We start from the raw sequence: 7,067 nt of genomic DNA, 5'->3' as shown, positions 1-7,067 counted from the left end.
TTGGGGGCGCCTCTGGTGTGCTCGAAGTTGCCTGTGTGTACCCAGCCAATTTCTACTTGTCTATGGAGAGGGAAAACTTTTCTCTCATGTATCCCTGTGTTAGGTCCGATCCTGTATTTCTAATATTCACATCCAGGCTTTTCTTTCAGGGAAGCCTTCCCTTGGGGCCCTGGCCAGATGTTCACTAAAGATGCTCTGTCTGGGATCCTTCCAGCTGTGCAGGGGAGACCCGTGTGAAGTCATGCTAGCACATGATGTGAGACAGGAACACGTGACTACATGAAGCTGCCTTGTACTGAACCAGGCCGCTGGTCCATCAAGCCAGTCCTGTCTCCTCAGACTGACAGCAGCTCTCCAGGGTCTCAGGCAGAGAAAGGCCTCTCCCATCACCTGCTGCCTGCTCCTCTTAACTGGAGATGCTGGGGATTGAACCTGGGACCCCCTGCATGCCAGGCAGTTGCTCTGCCACTGAGTCACAGCGCCTCCCCAACATGCTTTGAAAGCGAGGCAGATTGGCAGTGTGAACCCACCAATCTGCTCTAGGCGCCCACCAGTATCCTTTTGTAAATAAGAAAACTGCCTTAGGCACATGGATGCGTGGCCACTAAAAATGTAAGGAACAAAAAAGAAACTCCAACCACACTAAGGAACATAATTATTTGAATATCCAGTTTGCTAATAAGAGCTGCTCATGGCTTATGGCCAAGACAGGAATTAGACCATCAGTTTGCCCAGACTTTGCTCTGGGTTCTCCTGCAGTCAGAACCACCTTTCCACAGTTCTTGATGTTAAAAATGCTTTGCAAATGAAAGGTCAGATCACCAGAGAGGAAATGCTCGTTTGCCCAAGATGTACAGCTGGAACTGGTCTGGTCCTCTTTTTGCTTAGGGTTGCCAATCTGCAGGTTGGGAGATTTGGAGATGTGGGTAGGCTTGGCAATCCCCAGGTCCCAACCGGGGGATGCTCTGGTTTTGCAGGCTCCTTCCTGCCCCCAGTCAGGAGGCCAGCAGGGGGAAGCCCTGCTCCAACAGCCATCATGTACCTTTCCACTTCTGAAGGCTAGAAGAAACTTGGAAAGGCTTACATTTTAGATGGTGCATCTGTGTCTTTAAATCTGTAGGAGCCAGACTGAATGGGGGCAGGGTGACACAGCAGAACAATGTGGCTGCTCCCAGTGAGCTGTGAAGCTGTAAGAAAGAAATGGAAAGCAGCCCAGACCCTCAGTTTGTTTTACAATCTTTTCAGAAGTTGTTTGCCTAGTAAAAGATAAACTAGAACCTTTGGTTTCCCTGTGTTAGTCTAAAGAACCTGGAACTTCAACAACTTGTGAGTAAATTGCCCCAATGGGACCACATAAGTGTGGGTTTGCAAACTGTATTTTGACCTCTGTGTGTGTGTGGGGGACCTGCAGCTGCTTGGAAATGAAGACTGTATTCAGGGGAACTGCACTGCTGTATTTTTACTTATTTATTTGAGGGAATGTGAAAGTCCCCTGGCTCCACCCTCAGAGTCCCCAAATATCTTTTGAGTTAGACATGACCACCCTAGCTGTGGGGCTTAGGGAGGGGAGGGCCTTCCAAAGTAGCCATTTCCTCCTGGAGATCAGTTGTAATCCTAGGAGATCTTCAGGCCCAGCCAGAGGCTGGAAGCCCTCCTTGAACTGTGGCCCAGTCTGTCCTACAGACAGGCAGAGAAAGTGAGGAGGGCTCCTGTCATCCACCCTTTGGGAGCTTCTCTTGGCTGGCTTCTCTCTCCTGGGCTGCAGAGGCAGGGCCTCCATGGTGCTCTGACCTGGGGATCATCAGCATCTTCCACAGTCAAGCCTCGGCTGAAACTTGGCTGTTTCCCACCTGAAGAGGCCCTGCGGAGCTGAGAGAGAGAAAAGTCTGGTGGGTCCCAGAGTCCAGCTGTTCTTCAATAGCAGTCTTTGGAGGCCACAGGCCGGACTTTAACCCCCCCAGCCCCATTTTTATCAGCTCTGGCGGGGGAAAACAAGCTGAAGTTTGGGCCCAGATCAGTTTTTTCCACAAGTGGAAGACACTTACCCCAGCAGAACAGAACTTTCCTGCCAACCCTCACCACCACCAATTTCCCAAAAATGCTGCTTCTGGGGGTAGTGCTGCCAACTCTGGGCATGGAAATTCCTGGAGATTTGGAGAGTGGGGTCTGAGGAGGGTGAAGTTTGTGGAGGGGAGGGACCTCAGCAGCATATAGTGCCAAACAATCCATCTTGCAAAGCAGCCATTTTCTCCAGGGGAACAGATCTCTGTCATCTGGGTGTCAAGAGTCACTCCATTTTGTTCCTCTTGCCATACATATTCACTCCATTCTGCTCCTTTTGCCATATGTATCCAAATTATACAATGCTAATGTTTGTGCTTTGCTATGCTGCCTTTGAAGAATCCCGTTGCTTGCAGTTTATCTGGAGGGAGGGTGGCATGTCTGGGAACTGGCTAGTTACTGCACAACCAAGGTCAGAAGCTGGAGGAGATGTAACCCAAGAACTGATAACACCACCTGGGGTGATGAGAGCTTAATAGAGAACCCGCGCAAACCCCTGCTTTAGCTTGGCGCACTTTGGCTTGAATTATAATGGTCAGGGCAGAGGTTTATAAGCACAGGAGCTGGCGGGAGAGCCAGTTCCGACAACGCCTGTGTATGCCCATGATGCTGGAATAAAGATCTTGAACTCTACTTGTCTCTTCCTTGTCTCTGGGGATCACTTGCAATTCTAGGAGATACCCAGACTCCAGGCCTCACCTGGCAGCTGGCAACCCCAAAAAGGACAGGGACCAGCACACAATCTAAATTGTTTTTTTTGGGGGGGTGTCTGCAGTAGGAAAGTGGGATCTGCAGCTATTGATCCCCCTCCTGTTTGAGGGAAATTGTATCTAGATCCAACCAGAAACCAGCTGCAGTTTGGGGACCTCAAAATGGAGACAATTACTGAAGTTAAATGTTAGCATCACGGCCATTTTGGTTAATGCTATTGAGACTCTTCCATTTAACATGGTTTAGAGACCCAGCAGGTCTTCATCCAGATCTGTGGAATCATTCAGGAATCCCCCCCTCCATTTTGACCCTGTACTACATCTGGGAGTCATTTGATTTTGCATGGGAAGGCAAGTTCCCTTGGGGCGGGGGGAGAAGAAGGAGCACTAAAATAAGTGCAATTATTGTCCCCCCCCCCTCCACCAGTGTTCCCTCTAAGCTGAATTAGTGTGAGCTAGCTCACAGATTTGTAGCCTCCAGCTCACCCATTTTTGTCTTAGCTCAGGAAGGATGACCCCAGAGCACACTAATTTATGCAGTAGCTCACAACTTTAAAGCCAGTAGTTCACGAAGTACAATTGCTCACAAGACTCTGCAGCGTAGAGGGAACATCGCCCTCCGCCTACTACTCATGCTCAGGGAATGGCGCATCCTTGTCTGATAGCTTGTTCACATCAAATTGAACATTTCTGCCTTTTCCCCCTAAGCAACAGAGGGCTGGCTTCGCAGGCAGAAGGCTCCAGGAATTTAGGGTTCTCAGCTCTGAGTTGCGGGGAAATTCCTGGAGATTTGGAGTGAAGCCTGGGAAGGGTGGAGTTTGGGAAGAGGGGAGCTCAGAAGGGAATCCTCCCCCTCTAAAGCTGCCATTCTCTGCTGGGGAATTGATCTCTGGCATCTGGAGATCAATGGGAATTCCAGAACTTCTGGCCCTCCCTCTCTGGCACAGGAGACTTCTGCAGCAGGCCTGGAAGAAGCTCGTTCTGCCCTAGACCATGTCCGTCAGAATGGGGGTTGCCAACCTCCAGGTGGAGCCTGGAGATCTCCCAGAATTACAGTTGATCTCCAGACTAGAGATCAGTTCCCCAGGAGAAAATGGCTGCTTTGGAGTGTGGGCTCTATGGCATTCTATCCACTAAGGCCCCTCCCCTCACAAACATCATAATCTCCCCCCCCCAAAAAAAAAATCTCTAGGTATTTCCCAACCTGGAGCTGACACCCCTGGTCAGAAAGGATAGAGCTGGGCTGGACAGAGCCAGGCTTTGCCCCAGGAAATGGCAGCTGCAACCAAGAGGCTGAGGGTTACTTTCTTATTTGGAAGGGGCTTCAGCCATTTCTCATGAAAATTCAAATCACAAGCATTTTGCCCACGTTTTTCCCATTGACCCCTCCCTGGCTTCTGTCCAATATTTTCACTCCAAGTGTCTAAACTCGGATTCCCGTGATCAATGACTTCCTCCTGAACTGTGTAATAACTCAGATCTTTCAAGTATGATTTATCCCCCCCCCCCCGAATGGAAGCCATGGCAGAAATCTGTTCAGGGATCATGACAGTCCCTCCCTCCTGCCACCCCACCCCGTCTGTCGGACATTTCTGCAAAACAAGAAAAGGGGACTCATGTCAGGAGGCAAATAGGCTGAAAAAAGAACACCTTCTCCCCCGCAGGCGGTTTTGTTTTTCTCTAAATGTGTCATTTATTAAACCAACAGAAAAGACATCATGCAGCAGGTATTCCTCTTCCTCCTCCTCCAGCGGGGGTGGGGCTGGGGGCTGGGGCGGGCCTGGGCGGGCAGCGGCTCCAGTTCCAGCAGGCTTTGCAAAGGGGCTCCAGTTCTGCACAGTCACTAGAGTGTCGCGCCATGAATTATTAAATCAGCGCTTCGTGGTAATACATAATTTCTTATCAATTATTCATGCTAATGTGTGTGTAGTTTACTTAATTGTGTTATTGACGATCAAAAGTAATTTCCTGAAAATCCTCAAGGACAGAAAATTTAATCAGCATAACTACTTTTCAGATGCAATGCTGTTAAGTATTCTTAATTTGCTCAACAGTTCACTTATTTATGTACCTTTCTGGAGGAAAAATGAGTTTAATCAAACCATTAGAATAGAAGAGTCAGTGGATGGAAGGGCCAAGTTCACCTGAATGATCGGTAATTATGCTGAAACAAAGCTGAGATTGCCTCTCTTTGGCAAAGCCTTTGAGTGGTGGTGTTTTCGGAAACAGAGGGATGAAAGTCCAAATGATGAGCAGGAGGGAGGGGGCCTTTTCTTCCCAGGGTGCTTTGCTGGCAAGGAGTGCTCGTCTTGTTGATGTGCAGATAGATGCTTGAGTGCCCAAGGAGAACAGGATCCTGGCTGGACCCCCAGCTCCACAGGGATCTCGCCAGGCTTGCCCACTTCCGCTTCTTCAGCTCTGGTGACGGAAAGTGCCGTCAAGCCACAGTCGAGATATGGTGACCCTTCTGACTCCGTTGCCTGCCTCCGCCCCACTGGCTGGACTTCCCTGGTGGTCTCTGATTCGGGGCCAAGATCTGACAGGATGGGGCTAGCTTGGGCACTTGTTCACAATGAGTCCTCTTGGAATGTCCCCTCCCTGTGTTTGGGGTCACTAGGAAAACCCCATATTATGAAAAACAGGGTGCCGTCACCAACCTCAAAAGAACTCCTGTATCTGTGGACAGCTCTGAACTAACTTCAGATGTCTGACATGGCTGTCTTTCTTAATCATGAAAAAGGGTATTTCAGGGGAGCCGAGAGGCTCTGTGGGTCTGCCCTGCAGCCACAGTGGGTCGCACAGCTTTTCCTGCTTTTGCTCCACAACTGAGACTGAGGGGATGATGATGGAAGCAACCCCCACTGACTGGCAGTTGGAGCCTCATGGGCAAGTCTGGCATTCCAGTTTCTCTGCGATGAGGGAGAAGAAGAAGAAGATATTGGATTTATATCCTGCCCTCCACTCCGAAGAGTCTCAGAGCAGCTCACAATCTCCTTTACCTTCCTCCCCCACAACAGACACCCTGTGAGGTGGGTGGGGCTGGAGAGGGCTCTCACAGCAGCTGCCCTTTCAAGGACAACCTCTGCCAGAGCTATGGCTGACCCAAGGCCATGCTAGCAGGTGCAAGTGGAGGAGAGGGGAATCAAACCCGGTTCTCCCAGATAAGAGTCCATGCACTTAACCACTACACCAAACTGTGGAGGGGAAGGGACGGGAGGGGAAGGGACGGGAGGGGAAGGGACGCAGAAAGGACTCTGAGGGTGGTAGACAGAGCAGGTCAAGAGGGTGGCACAGTTCCAGGGCCAACGAGAGCCAGGCCAGAAATCTTGTCACCTTTTATTAGGTGACACCCATGCCAAGTAATCTAATGAATGACCCCCCCCCCCAATCTATTCATTGTCTTGCTCAGGGATCCTCATCGTGGTATATGTGGGTGCCATGGTGACCACTGACACCTTTCCTGGAAACCACCAATAGTTTTTTTAAAGTAGGCAGGGCCAGGGGATCCTTTTACCCAGCAAGGCTTCTGACTGGCCATTGAAAATTTGATGGGCTATGCAGATTTGTTAAAATGTTGCTTTGGCAGCAGCTATCACCACAGCACAAGAATCTGCACTGTGAGACTGAAGGTAAACTGTGGCAGCCATTGTGTGGCTGGCTACACCTCCTGCAGCAGCCATTTTGTGCCTGTGCCCATCACACTGTGTCAAAATTCCAAAGGTGCCCACAGGCTCAAAAAAGTTGGGGACCCCAGTCCAGGGTCTTGTCTGCTGTGTTTATTAAACCAATGTGAACTCTTCGGAACATGTTCAGGGTCCCAAAAAAGTAGCTAAAACGTTTACCTCAGAAAGAGAAGTGTTGCCTGGAATCAGCACCCAAACGTCAACAATTCCACTAGAAATGCATTGAGTGGCCTCAGAGACGGCAGCCTCTTCTTTAGTCCCAGATCAGATGGAGGGAAGAGAATGAATTGTGAAGCTTACAGTACAAGATACCATGGGAAACATGGAGGTGACTCCGATTCATAAACATTCTCCACCTAATGGAGAAAACGGCCCCAGGAGCAATGTGCCCCATCTCTCTGACACAAACCATATGAGCTAAGAAGTCAGTGCTACTCGCCAATCAAAGACAAAGCCCTCTTGGGCTTTGTGGATACTATGTGTAAGAGTGTGAGAAATGGGTGGTGAACTACAAGATCTCTGCAGGGAGTGTCTGAGGCAAAGGATCACACACACACCTGCACACACACACACTGTGTGGGCCTTCCTCAGCCTTAGCAAGAGCAACATCTTT

Source organism: Heteronotia binoei, chromosome 6 (assembly GCF_032191835.1).
Source record: "Heteronotia binoei isolate CCM8104 ecotype False Entrance Well chromosome 6, APGP_CSIRO_Hbin_v1, whole genome shotgun sequence".
Lineage (NCBI taxonomy): Eukaryota > Metazoa > Chordata > Lepidosauria > Squamata > Gekkonidae > Heteronotia > Heteronotia binoei.
This window is presented reverse-complemented; position numbering follows the sequence as displayed.